At 43.0% G+C, this 14,600-nt stretch overlaps 1 long non-coding RNA gene across 1 annotated transcript in view; it reads right to left on the bottom strand.

Annotated features, from left to right (window-relative positions):
* Positions 1 to 1,716: 1,716 nt before the first annotated feature.
* The window catches only part of LOC144339029 (uncharacterized), a 55,508-nt gene continuing 42,624 nt past the window's right edge, over positions 1,717 to 14,600 (bottom strand). Inside the window, exon 4 of the long non-coding RNA XR_013413584.1 lies at positions 1,717 to 2,027. This is a non-coding gene — a long non-coding RNA (uncharacterized LOC144339029). The remainder of the gene's footprint in view (positions 2,028 to 14,600) is intronic.

Here is a 14,600-nt window from a genome sequence, read left to right as displayed (position 1 = left end):
AAGGGAGGGCCAGAAGAAAGCCTGTAAAAGACGAACAAAATCCCACCTTTGGGGAATATTACAATGGGAAATATACTCAGCCAAAAAAGAGCTTCCTAAGATCCTATCATGGGTCAGGTGCTGTGTCAGAGGTTAGGAACACAGAATGTATGTGTCTGAGTCCCACCACAGAAACAGAAACCATGCTGGGCATTTCACACAGAGGAATTTAGTACAGGGAACAGGTTACACAGAAGATGGAAAGCTGAGGAGCCAAATAGGAGATGGTGAAGCAAGTCAGAACTTAACAACATCAGAAAGCTGCCAATTACTAGACAGAGGGACACAAGGAGGAACGTGGTGTTTTCAGAACCCAGAAGCCAGGGCTGCCAGGCAGGGCTGGATCATACAGAGGAGCTATCAGGGAGACACAGCCACTACCAAAAACCCCTGAAAGAGAAGAGGGAAGAAGAGACAGAGGAGCATCCTGGCTTCTCCTTTATTCCCACTTTTTCATCTCCCATCAGTGCTCCCCTTGGTAGAAACTAGCCAGAAGCCTGCCACTGCCTGGGGATCCCGGAAAATGTAGTTCCGGGCAGTGCAGAGCAGAAAGCGGAAGGGAGAGGAAGGCATCTGACAGCAAACGGGCATGGAGAAGCACACAGGCAAGTGGCCCCAACCCCTGTCCTCAGGAAGCTCCTGGTCAGCCCATCACAAGGATGCATGAGAGGGAGCATGCGGGAGGCTGTAGGAGCCCAGAGGAGTGGCTTGCAGCTGAACCTGAGTGGTAAGGTTTCCCATCAGCACTATCGCCTGACCTGAGGTTTAAGGACTAAATGTGATTTGGAAAGGTCACCTCTGAAGTAAAGGGAAGAAGGGAAGGGGCCATCACAGCTAACACCTCCCTCCTTGTACCCGGAGGCATGCCAGGTACTTTACAGGCATACATGATCTCTCTGAATCCTCAATACAGCCTTACACAGTGATATGAGTCTCACTGTACAAACGAGACTGATGCTTAGCAGTGTAAGATAAAAATGCCCAGGAGACAGGCAGGACATCAGGGTTGGAGTTGAAATGCAGTTTCATGGAGCCCAGGCTCTTGCTGGCCTCTTCCTGTGCAAGGGGCTGCCTTACTGTTATCACCCATCAGTCTTTGGGCGAATGTGACCTTTTCCAAATGCAGACAAACCTTAATCCAAATCTTAAAGGACAATGAAGTTAATAAGAGAAAGCACTTATTGAATTGGAACAAAAGACTATTTTATTAGCCTAATTACTTTTAACTCCTATTAAGTGTTTCAAAGCTCAATGGAAGTGGTTACTTTTATTAAGGTTCATTGTTTTAAGCTTAAAAAGCAATGTTTTCAGACTTAAAACTTCTCAAGAGCCCAGGTCCTTGGCCTCGTTGCAGACCCCCTGGCCTAAGCGAGCCGGGGGTGTCACCTATCTGTGGCCAGGTATGAGTGTGAGCACACAGGGACTCTGAGCCTCCTCTTTACAGTGTGCCTCACACTTGCAATTATTTAATGATCTGTAACTATTGTTAATTGCTGTTCCCATCCTCCCAGGTCAGAAACTCCCCAAGGGCTGAGGCAGCCCTTGTGTCCTGTTCTCCTTCCTGGTGTCTCTGTCCTTTGCCCGTCAGCAACACTCACAGTTAGCCAGCCCATTTATCAAGCACGTGTCAGTGCCAGCGCCTGTGATAGATGCCAGACATTTCTTTCATCCACCTACTCATTCAAGGAGCCTTTATTGATCATCTAGTATGAACCAGCCCCAGTGGCCAGGCATTGAGGAAATCATTGGAAAGTAAAAGAGGCAAGTTAACCTCTCAACACAGATTTTGTTTTTAAACCTCACAGTCTTGCAGGTGTCATTGTCCTCATTTTATAAACAAGAAGAGTAAAGTTCAAACATGGTGAGCAGGTAGTACAAAACCACACCCCTAAGAAGTGACAGGGCCAAGACTCATCTCTTCCCTACTCAGCAGTTCCTCTCCTCCTTGCTGGGTGGGGTGGCAGGCAGAGGGAGAACCTGCAAATTAACTGGAGAAATTGGAAGACCCAAAGTCAACAGTTTATGTATTTCTCATTAAAATAAAAGAGTTCCCTGTAATCCACTAGCCACAGAGGAATGATAATTCTATTTGTAACATGCTCTACACAGTGCCTGGCATGTAACAGTCACCCAATAAATTGTGGCTAAAACAATAGTCTATCATCACTCTCTTGTTTCAAACCAAAATGGGACCATATTGCTCTTGTGCAGTGGTTCTCAACCAGGGACCATTTTGCCCTCCAGAGGACATTCAGCAATGTCTGGAGACATTTTCAGTTTTCAAAACTGGGGGTGGGGTGCTACTGGCATCTAGTAGGTAAAGGCCAGGGATGCTGCTAAACATCCTACAACATGCAGGACAGCCCCAAATGTCACTATTGCAGAGAATGAGAAGCTGGTATTGTGGAGACTTTTCCTGGGTTGTTGTTTATTCTATGATAACATTATTTTCAGTGGATACAGAGTGATTGATCACATGGCTGATGACTTCCTGGAATACATTAGTTAAAAAGTCTTTTTTTTTTTTTTCTGGCCTTATAATCCAAGAATAGGATTAATCTTACCTCATCTTAAGAGACTTCCGGACAGTTGCAGCTGTCTACGAGATTTCCGCCTCGAAGGGCTTTGGGTGTTGCCACTGTTTGGCTCATTCCACTCCCCCTGGGTCGTAGTGACTTTCAGGGAGCCTAGAAGAGCTGGACAAAACCTGCTTCTTTGCAAAAAGAGTCAGGGTTCCAAATATTTTGTTACAATTTTTTAAAGATCACTCTCTCAAAGTTCTTTCTCTCCCATATCACAGACCTGGAGGCCCTTTCTTAGCCCCATTGTGACCTTTGGGGAATGTTAATGCATTTCTAGCTCATGGAAACCCCGGAAGCCAGTGTCGTGTGACATGAGCCCAGCCGGATTAGAATGATTTCAAATCTTTTTAGGATTAAAGAACAATGGCCTTGTCAGAAATGTCAGGATAATTAGAAAAAACAGTGCTGCTTTCCCTAATCAGGATGAGGTTCTGGGGGCTGTAAAGGCATCAGCCAGGAAGCAGCTCCATTTTCTCTAAAACATGAGGCCCTGGAAGACCTACAGGGTCAAGACTCTCGCCCCTGATACTCCACCTTGGCCAGAAGTGGGAGTCCTCAGTTTATCGTCTGCCAATTATACCTCAATAAAGCTTTTTTAAAAAATGTTTTAAGTCAGGACTATGAGGGGAACCTGGTTATCTCTGGCTAGAGGGATAAGGAGTTCAATAAAAGTCACAGAACTAAAGCCATGAAAGCCTCAGTGGTCCTCTGACCCTACTCCTCTCTGTGAGAAGCCAGAGAAGAGACTTGCTAAGATTACTTAGTGATGGGGGAGGCTGGGACTCAAATTCAGATTTTCCTCTCTTGCCTTCCTGATCTCTTTTCAATGACAATGAGGTCTAAGGAAAATAGCCACCACACTGAAAGCCATGCTGCCCTCTCTCGGGTTCGCATGTTTTCCAAACCGGGAGACATTATGAAGCACTGCACTGGGTTCAGGGTAACTAAAAGGACCATCTTACATTTATGAAGTGTCTGTCACTTGTTATGGCACTTTCATATTTGTTATCTTATATAATCTTTCTAAGAACCAGGATGGAAAGGTAGTATCAAAATCTCAATGACTGATGAGGAAACCAAGGCACAAAAAGGTTAATTTGATTTTCCCTGGTCCAGGTGGCTAACAGCGGAGCTGGAACCTCAACACTGTTTGTCCAACCCTAGTCCCCAGACCTTCCCCCGCTCCTTTGGGTGTCATATCTATTGCCCGAATTCCAAGCTCCCTTTTGAGAAAGCCCCCACTGGTGGTCATGTGGAGGTTGAATCGTATCCCATCTGGCCTATGTCTTAGTATCCAGGACCCAGGATCTGTGTGCAGGGCTGAGGGGCTATGGATCCTCTCTAGGAGTCTCAGCTTTGACACCGAGTCATGTTTTGAAAGTACATATATAGTAATAAAGGTAACCATTTTTGAGTACTTACTGTGTGTCAGGCACAGAGCTAGACCCCTCCCATGCATTTGCTCATTTAGTCCTCACAATAACTCAGTGGGGTAGGTACCGTTTTTATTCCCATTTTACATCAGCAGCTCTCTGATGCTCAGAACACCCAAGAACCTGTCCACATTTCCCAGCTGTGGAGCAGCAGAGCCTGCAATAAACACAGATCGGAAAGCCCCCCTTGCTTTATGCAAGTGCTGGTTAATGTCCTACTGTTAATAGGACTGTTACTAGCACCACATTTCACAGTGCAGGAGGGAAGAGCGTTGACTAATGAGGCTTTCTCAGGAATTCCATGTCAGGTAAGCTTTCGTTTGTTAAGCATTCACAGGATGCAGAGCCCTCTCCAGGCTCTGAGATCTGAGCTGCCCCCAAGTCAGAAGCAGAGGCCCAGTGTCCTTTGAAATCCTGATTCTACTCAGCTCCTTTTTTCTGAGCTCCAGGATGTGAAAATGATACATGTGGGAATAGTGGGCTCCACTATATTCAGGCTTGTGTTCTCTTTATGGGTGGGCAATGTGTGGGCATGAGGCCAGGAGGGAATGATGCCAAAGAAAACTGAGGTTCTTATATGCCCTGGAGATGGGCTCTGGGTGGGTGAGCAGGTCAGACCATGAGAAGAGGCACTTGAAAACAAAGAAGAGGGCGAACGGTTTTTAGGTTCTGCCCCCATCGTGGCTTTCTGGATGCCAGGAGGAATTATTGGTGAGCATCCAGCTGGACCCCAATCAGTGATGCTGCTGACTTTCTGGAACCTGCCGTTTTGCTCCTATTCACTTGTCTTTCATTTTTTGCCATCCATCACTCTGCCGTAAAAAGAGACCTCTAACGGACTGCACAATGACATCCTGCTCAGGTGGTCTCCCAGCCCTGCCCTGCCTCTCCCCTGCAATATTTCCTCAGATGCAGCGGCCAAGGCAGGCCATCCTCACGCCTGAGAAATCACTGAAAGGGGAATCTGGCTGAGCCCCCAGCTCCCAACCACAACCGTTTCCCTCCCTACTTTCAACTCTGCTAAATAAGAAAGCTGGCTCAGGCATGGTATGAGGGATACTATTGTGTCCTGCCTCTCAGAAGCAATGGGCACCACTTTACAAACCAGTTGGCATGGCGACTGAGCCAGGAGGATGCTTTCAAAATGAACAATTTAACGTAAAATGATCCTTGCATTTTTAACTGAATGTCACATTCCCGTAATTGTAGGACAGCTAATTGGGTAATTGTTCAAAATGTCTTATTTCTGTTCTCATTCCACTGAATGTGTATACACGCAAGCACACACACACATACACACAGTCACACTCACGATGGGCTATGTTACTAATGCCATGGTTACCGATGACCAAAATCATGAAGAGTTTGGCCTCAATGCTGGACAGTTTTGTGGCTATTGATTCACCAGCGTCATCACTACCTAATTTTGTTCAACCCAAGACACAGGCCCTTGTTCATTCCCCTCCTCTCATACAGAGGATGCTTGTGACTCTCAAGACGTCAAACCTGTACTCTCACACACCTACTCCAACAGAGGGAAATCTGCCTGATCAGGAGACTCTGACTTAGGAAAGTTATGGCACGGCTCTGCCTATGTTTTTGAATTCTGAAGCCCCAGGCTAAGCATATGTCTAGGGTTTATTGTATAGCCATCTTTTTTTCAACATTAACTCTGTGAAAAGCACACGTGTTGTCATCTGAGACAAAACTGCCTGTTTATTTGTTCTGATTTAATCCTGGATTCTGTGGCATCCATGCTTGGTGCCTGAACTGGAACGCAGGTTTTGAATTCACTGCTTTGGTATACTAGTTGCCACAAAATATTTTTTGTTGTAAACATTGCTTCTGAAACTGTAATCTGGTGAGCAATTCGGTTTTGCTGGGTTCCTATGTTAAACTGACTTTAGAGAGAAGGTATCCACCATACTCAGGACAGACTGTCCCTCCGAAAAGAGCATGGAGGACTAGTTAACTCATCTTATTTTAAATGCAAATTGCTGCTCTGAAAAAACTAGAAGTAACCACATGTGCTCAACTTGTGTTTCAGCCTGGGGCAGCAGACTCAGTCTGCTGTTTAATTGTGCTGAAATCCAGAGATGAAAAGCTGGTAACCAACAGTCTGTCACTGGGAGGGGGTAATGGAAACCCCCCTCCATCTCAGATGACAGACACCATTCTGACCTTTTCTTGCTGATTGCGAGCCTTTTGAGTGCAAAGCCTTCTCTTTTGTTCTGATTTTCTGACAACTGTTTAATCATGTTCTGTTCATAGAAATTACAGTAAAATACTCTTATTTCTCACGTATCAAACAAGATAATGCACATGGAAAAGCAAGTTCTGGAAACGAACAATAAAATCCTAAACCTCCCAGAAGTAGTGAAATCCCGAAGTGTGCTGAAGGTTAGGTGTGTAGGTACAGGCTGGGAGGCATAGAAGACATTCATCCTGCCACAAATATTTCCAAATACATTTGCCCTCAACCCAAGGTCCAATCATCAATAAAATAAAAGTCCAATTTTAACAGCACAATGGAAAAACTTTGAGTAGGGAACTGACATTTATTATCTTTAACGTATATTATTTTATCTGATCCCTACCATGGCCCTATAATGTATGTTCCATTAACTTCATTTTATGGACAAGGGAATCAAGGCTAGGGACGAGAGACAATTCCCCAAGGCTGCCTGGTCAATAAGCTGCTGGGTGCTGACTCTCAGGGCCCCATTCTGGTTTTCAAAACATTTCAACTGCCACAGCTCCAGTGTCCCATCGGCTGCCTTCCCAGCTGGCCATAGGTCACTTCAGGCCAAGCAGCTGTTCCTAAGACGACCTCAGGGCTCGTGGCTGAAGAACTGTCCTAAGGACAGGCAAAGTGTTTGGCCACTCACTAAGAAGCAAACATAACCCAGTCTCCTTTCTTCTGGGTCTTCCTCATCCCACAGTGCTTCAGGTACCTCAAAAGCCTCTTGGCTCAAGGAAGGCAGATAGACAAGCTTTTTGCTTTTTTTTTAGAGAGGGCAAAGCATTTTTGTTGTTTTAAGTAAAAGTGATACATATTTGATGTAAAAGATAAACTTCAATGCAATACAGAGAAGTGCAGAGAATGGCAAAAAATTAGAACATTGGTAACATCTTGGCAGACACGCCGTTGGGCACTTTTCTGAACATAAGCATGTGATCATAGGTGTGCAGAAGAGCCTCAGGAGGGCCTTCCCTTTCCTGCTGTTCCATAACCTAATTATTCTCACTCAGAATTAGAAAGTGCAGGTATAATTCCTTCTTTTTTCAACACCGTGTGGTATTCCACTTTTTAAATTACCAACCAATCCCTGACTGTTTACACTATTTTTACTAACTATTACAAACAACAGTAGAACAAACATCCTTAAAAATAGATGGTTTTTGTCTGTTTGTTTCTTGTATATCTTGATTATCTCCCTAACCATTAATTCCCAAAAGCAGTGAGTTAACCAAAAATCTAAGACCTTTTCTTTCTTTTCTTTTTCTTTCATTGTCATAAGATCCGGCCACTGACTGCACTCCAGCCTGGGCGACAGAGTGAGACTCCGTCTCAAAAAAAAAAAAAAAAAAAAAAACCGGGACAAAAACCAGCTGCCTCAAAATGGCCAGAGGAGATTTTCTCCTATTCCTTGGGGGAGTTCTTCATCTATTCCTTACCTTCTACATATTGCTTGCTTTCATATTTGTGATATATACCTTTTTATTTTGCTCATTATAATGTAGGTGGCTCTGAAAAAACTTTCTTTATGGACTCCATCCTACTGTTCCTGAAGCCTGTTTGTCTTCTCCAAGTTCTAGAGGCTGGGGTAATTCAAGTCTATCCAATTTTTTGTAGCCTCAGGGTGCAGTAGGGAGGAGAAGAACTCATTTGCAAGTGACATGAAGCCTGAAGGACTTTGCCTCTCTCTCTACTGGGATTTTAATAAAGTCCACAGGCAGCTCCCCCGAGGCTTATAAGGGTTCCTCCACTCAAGAAAAGAACCTGAGGACCGGTGAGACCTATACCTACTGAGGCCTTTCTAGGATAGTTAAGGGCTTTTATTTAAGGCTTTTTGTTTTGTTTTGTTTTTTAATTTTCTACAGAATGCCTGTTCATTACCTACTGTTGCCAGATTTAGCCATCATCATCAATATTATCATCATCTTCATCCCAGGACTCCCAGTTACATTTGAATTTCAGAAAGACAAAAAAAATTTTAGTATAGGTATGTCCCAAATGTTGCATAAGGCATCCCCTAAATACTTACTCATTGTTTATCTGAAATTCAAATTTGACTACATATCCTGTATCTAAGCTGGCAGTCTTACCTCAGTTCCTTTGTCTCCAGATTAGGATATAGTCATGTGAATTCTCAGAAGTTTTTTCACTTAACTTCTTCCATCAGAATAGCTTACTGGAAACTTTTACGGGTCATGGTAAGTCAAGCTAGACTTCATTTTATTATTCGATCACCACTTTTTGAACTTCATAGCATGAAGTTGTACCCCTTTCCTTGACTGGCAGCTGCTGGGGTGAGGGGTGAGGGTGGGGGTGGGGCTAGAGGACAGGAGCTGGTTTAATTTTTTTTTATTGTTTAAATTCTTTAATTAAGTACTCCTGAAGGGCAAATGTGCAATCTAACTTCATTCTCTATCCAAAGCTCAGAAACTCCACTATGTATTGGAGTTTTTTGAAAATGTAATAGGGAGATCTAATCCATAACCCCGAACAAATCTCCTTGAAAATCTATTTTCTCTTCTTCCTAAATCTCGTATACCCCACTCTCACTGATGCCTTTCACTAGCTAAAGGCCCTCAAAATTCTCTCTACTCCCAGCCATCTCAACATTTTCTCCCCTCATCTCCTCCCTTCCTTCTCTTAAATCTTTATTCTACAGACTGACTTCCTTCCCTAGAGGCTAAGTTCTTCCTCTCTTTCTTCTTTCTTTTCTACTCTCTTGTCCTTCTCTACTCAATTAGTTCTGCAGAAACAACTTCAAACTTGCCTGGTGTGGGGCAGGGTAGAGAGGAATTGAGGTAGGGATAGAATTGAAGCAGGTGGAAAATTGGTGGGTATTCTCATTGGTGGACTGAGGGAGAGAAATGTCTTTGAAATCTTTTATGTTAATAATTGATCATTGATATCCCATCTCATAGCTCAGTGGTGGACTTCACAGTTAAAGGGTTCAAAGTCACATAGCTAGCCAGGGGCATAGCTTAAACCCAGATCTTTGGATTCCAAAGCCTGGGCACCTTTTATTTCATGATGCTGCTTTTCTCACATTTTAGACATACATTGTAGTAGAGATATTAATTCAACATTCACTACCTAATGGCAGGTGCAGTGGTCATGGTGATGGATTCCCCAACATCTAATTCTTCCCTCTAGTATTAATTTGCTAGGGTTGTCATAACAAAGTACCACAAAGTGGGTGGCTTAAACAATAGCACTGTATGGTCTCACAGTTCTAGAAGACAGAAGTCCAAGATAAAGGTGTTGGCAGGATTGGTTCCTTCTAAGGACTGCGAGGGAAAATCTGTTCCATGCTACTTTCCGGGATTTGTCATTCCTTGGCTTCTGCTGCATCACCCCAAACTCTGCCTTCATGTTCCCTGTTCTCCCTGAGTGAGTCTCTGAATTTGCCCTCTGTATAATGACACCAGTCACAGTAGATTAGGGGTCCACCCTACCTCATTATGACCTCATCTTAACTAATAACAACTGCAATTAGTCTATTTCTGATGAAGCTCACATTCTGAGCTACTGCGGGTTAGGACCTGCAATATGAATTTTGTGGAAGAAAACAATCCAACCCATAGCAACCACAAGAGATTGACATAAACCAGTTATGTTCTTCCCTTCTTGCTAGTCACTGGTTTAGAAGTGGGCATGTAATTTAGGGATAACCAATGAGATTTGAGTGGAAGTCTTCCAGAATCTCATAGGAAAGGCTTCCTGGGTCCTAAAGAGTCACACGAATAGGCTTCTTTCTCGAAGCACTGTCAAGTCTGGGTGTGATATCTAGAACTGCTACAGCCATAAGGTCCCTATCCTCAGGATAAACCAACACAGAGATGCACATAGAACAGAGAGAATCACAGAGCAGCCAAGTCCCCCTGATAATGTTTTCCAGATGCCCCCACCTGTGGAATTCCTATCATGTTAACTAATATGTTTTCCTATTTCTTAAGCCAATTTGAGTCAGAATCTTCTGTTATCTGTGACCAAAAGCATTCTAAGTGATATCAACTAAAAAGACACTACTAAGTAGGTAAAGTTAAGCCAATTTGAGTCAGAATCTTCTGTTATCTGTGACCAAAAGCATTCTAAGTGATATCAACTAAAAAGACACTACTAAGTAGGTAAAGTATAAATATCGTTCAAAATTCATTCAGCCCATCAGCTTTAAAATGATACAAATCATAATGATTGGCATTATTTCGAATTTAGTACGTGAAGTGAGACCAATTAACATATTATGCGATACCATTTTAAATTTTCTTAGCTTGAATTTGCAACAACAGAAAAAGCACAGTTGTTTTCTAACTCGAGTGTGCATCGGCCTCACCTGGGGGGCTTATTGAAACAGATTACTGAGCCTCACCTATAGAGTTTCTGATTTAGGAGATCCAAGGTGAAGCCTGAGAATTTCCATTTCTAACCAGTTCCCAGATACTGCTGGTCAGCATACTACACTTTGAGAACTTCTGTGATACTAAAATAAACTTTTGTGTAGCCAAAACAGCCTGGGATATGAGATCCTTGTCTGTGTGCAGGGTCTTAAAAACAACTGTAAAAATCATCATCATTATGGTGTATCCGCCACTTACATACACTGCACTGAATGTTCTGCATTCCTTTAGTCACTTGTCACACTGACTCCTTGAGGTGGGTTTACCAATCTCCTATAGATGGGGAAACTGAGGCACAAGAGCTAAGTTACTCATCTAAGGGAAAGAACCATGATCCAGTCCCAGGCCTGTGTGACTACTGGTCTTTTTACAAAATATTTTCCCATCAGAGACAAAATACAGAGACAAAATACTAGCTAGAACTCAGGTTGATGCAGCAGGACAACTGGGAAATTACTGTGTGCCACAGCTTGAAGAAAAAGGGCATCTCTGCCTGAAATCAATCACCCTCAGCCTGGGAAGCGAGTGGCTGTTTGCTGGCTCTTTCCCCTGGGGCAACTCAGTCTCCTGCTGGAAGAATCTGCCTTGGAGGAGGAAGCTATGGGGCTGACAGTGGTGCTCTGCCATTTCCTCCCCAACGCTGTGGGTGCTGCTGGCCCATGCTGCCAGCCACGCCCTATGCCTGCTGATCGTGCTTTGCCTCTCGCTGCCATACAAGTCAGGGCTGGCACCTCATTTTCCACTGCAGAGACAAGGCATTGCCTCCTGGAGGCCAGAGGGAAGACAGGAAGAAATCCAGGGAAGCAGACCCTGTCAGTGTCTGGTGAGTCCCAGGATCTGAACCACTCCCTGAATGGGCAGTTTATTCTCATGTGAAATATCTTAATCATCACAAGGAATACAGACAAGGAAGGCAAGTCCATGCTGGATTCCTCACTCAGCAAAACAACCCCAATTGTGCAACTCCTCCAAGAAGGCAGCTGAGAAGTTACTTCTTGTTGTTGTTGTTGTTGTTTTCATTGCTCTGGCATTTGAGCCTGACAGAAATCATAAGACATTATTCCTTGAAGAAGCTGGGATATGGCAACAGGTCACTATTCATTGGAAGCTATTGATAAACCTGATGTGCCAGGGGAGAGCAGAGATTGGCACCTCTGGCTAAGAACATTCGGGCACCAGACCCTGAGAAATGATTTTCCTTCAAGAAAGGACAGTGCCCCCACCCACCACACAAAACTTTATTGGGTAGGGGGTTGTGCAGGGAGGTAGGGGGAACAGAAAACACCTTGACTTCATCATCTTTCTCCTCCCAATACACTCTTCCCTAAGGCCCTCTTTCCACTGAGGAATGGACCATAGACCCAGGCCCAAGGGTCTTAGAGGATCTTCCTCCTCCCACAAACTTTCATATGCAACTGCTTGTTGAACTCTGCTGATTTGTCATTTCTGGGTGGGAGTCCTTGAATGAACGAGCTGAAATTGGTACCCATAGCAATACTCTGACCCAAGCTCTTCACTTTAAAGAAGACTCCAAGGAAAGGAAGTTAACTTGCCCAAGCATGAAATGGTTACGGCTAAAGTATGCCAAAGAAAGACCCCACTGAGGACTGGTGCTGGGAAGAAGTTGGCTAGGGGACACATCTGACCCAGCTTAGGTTTGTGCCTACATTTCCTAAAGAAGTGAGGTAGAGGGGAGGAGCAAGACACATGTCAATGAGGGTCAAGGTGAAGAAACCAACTGAGAAGGAAATTAATCTACACAGAGTTCTACTTTAGTTCTGGGAGCTGAAAGCTCAGCTTTAGTCACTTGTCAGTACTGTAAGCTCAGCTTACCTCTCACTCTCCTCAGGACCAGATTTTTACCCTTATTTTACTAATGAGAAAATTGAAGCTCATAGAGGTGAAGTAATTTGCCCAATAATACATAGTTTATACCCAACAAAGCCAGAATGAAAAGCCAGGTCTCTGTACAATTCTCTTATGTTCATACCTCCTTCTCTAATCAAATCCCAACCCTACCCCTGATAAAGTCAAGCCAGGATAACCAAACCAACCTCCTACCAGGTACCCCACCTTGGAAATCTCTGCAAGTCAGGCCACCTCTATATCACCACTAGATTGTTTTTCTCAGAACCCCCTTATTTAAAGTAGTCAGAATGTTGTATAGGTAGAAGTATGTAATATGTAGACTTTCGTGTCTGCCTTCTTTCACTTACCATAATGTTTTCGATAGTCCTCCATGATTTTGTTCACTCCTTTTTTTTTTTTAACTGAGTAGCATTGCATTGTACAGACATAGTATAGTTTGTCCATTCACCAGCTGATGGGCATTTGTGTTGCCTCAAAGTTTTTGGTTATTATGAATAAAGCTTCTATAAACATTCCCATCCAGGTCTCTGTGGACATATATTTTCACTTCTCTTGAGTAAGTACTTAGAAGTGGAATTGCTAAAAATTACATTAAGTATATGCTTAACTTTATAAGAAACGGCCACACTGTTTACCAAAGTGGCCTTACTATTTTGCATTCCTGCCAACAGTGTATGAAAGTTCCAGCTGCTCCACATCTTTGTCAACACTTGGTCTTGTCTTTTAAATTTTAGTCATCTAATGAATATGTGGTGATGTTTCATTGTGGGGTTTTTGTTGTTGTTGTTGTTTTGTTTTTTGTTTTGTTTAGTTTTTTTTTTTTTTTTGAGATAGAGTCTCTCTCTGTCGCCCAGGCTGGAGTGCAGTGGCGTGATCTCAGCTCACTGCAACCTCTGCCTCCCAGGTTGAAGCAATTCTCCTGCCTCAGCCTCCCGAGTAGCTGGGACTACAGGTGTGTGCCACCACACCTGGCTAATTTTTGTGTTTGTAGTAGACAGGGTTTCACCATGTTTGCCAGGTTGTTCTCAAACTCCTGACCTCAGGTGATCTGCCCACCTTGGCTTCCCAAAGTGCTGGGATTACAGGCGTGAATCACTGCACCTGGCCTTCATTGTGGTTCTAACTAATGATGTTGAGCAATTTTTTATGTATGTATTTGCCATCTGAATATGTTCTTTAATGAAGTGTCTGTTCAAACCTTTTACCCATTTTTTAATTTGGGTTGCCTTCTTATTACTGAGTTGTAAGAATTCTCTCATATATTCTAGATATAAGTTCTTTGTTGGACGTATGTTTTGCAAACATTTTCTACCAGTCTAGAGCTTGCCTTCTTATTTTCTTAATGATGACTTTTGAAGACACTGTACTTTGATGAAATCCAATTTAATAAATATTTTATTTTATAATTCATCCTTTTTGTATCCTATTGAAGAAATCTTTGTCTAACCCAAGATCACTAAGACTTTTTCCTATCTTTTCTTCTGTAAGCTTTACAGTTGGCTCTTACATTTAGGTCTATGATCTATTTAATTTTTATATGTTGTGTGACAAAAAGATCAAGTTTTATACTTTTGCATAAAGATCTCCAATTACCAACCCTTCTATTTTTTGAGGCTCCTCATACTCTTTAAAAACAAAGTAAGTTATGCCAAAACAGAATTTTTAAATATTGTGACATACTTTAAATGGTCACAGTTAATACATTAATTCTCTTAACCCAAAATTATGAGGGTACGCTGATTGTATGTACAATCTCATTTGCTAAAATTATCTTACCATTTTTGGAGACAGAGCCCACCCCCACCTACCCTGCAAGATCCCCAACTCTGCTTCCTTGAGGTCTGCATTCTCCAGTAGGGCTGAATTGCCTGCAGGGGCTCCCAAGATGGCACTTGGTACTTAACACAACAACTACTGCTTGTGGTCGGCTTACTGCTTTACATGTTGGTGTTACACACATAAATATTATATAACATGTACAAATGTAACATATGATTCTCACAAAAAATAACATATTACTATCCTTATTTTACAGTTGAGGAAA

This window comes from Macaca mulatta, chromosome 2 (assembly GCF_049350105.2).
Source record: "Macaca mulatta isolate MMU2019108-1 chromosome 2, T2T-MMU8v2.0, whole genome shotgun sequence".
Classification (NCBI taxonomy): Eukaryota; Metazoa; Chordata; class Mammalia; order Primates; family Cercopithecidae; genus Macaca; species Macaca mulatta.
The sequence above is the reverse complement of the archived record's forward strand: the minus strand, read 5'-3'. Positions and strand labels throughout refer to the sequence as shown.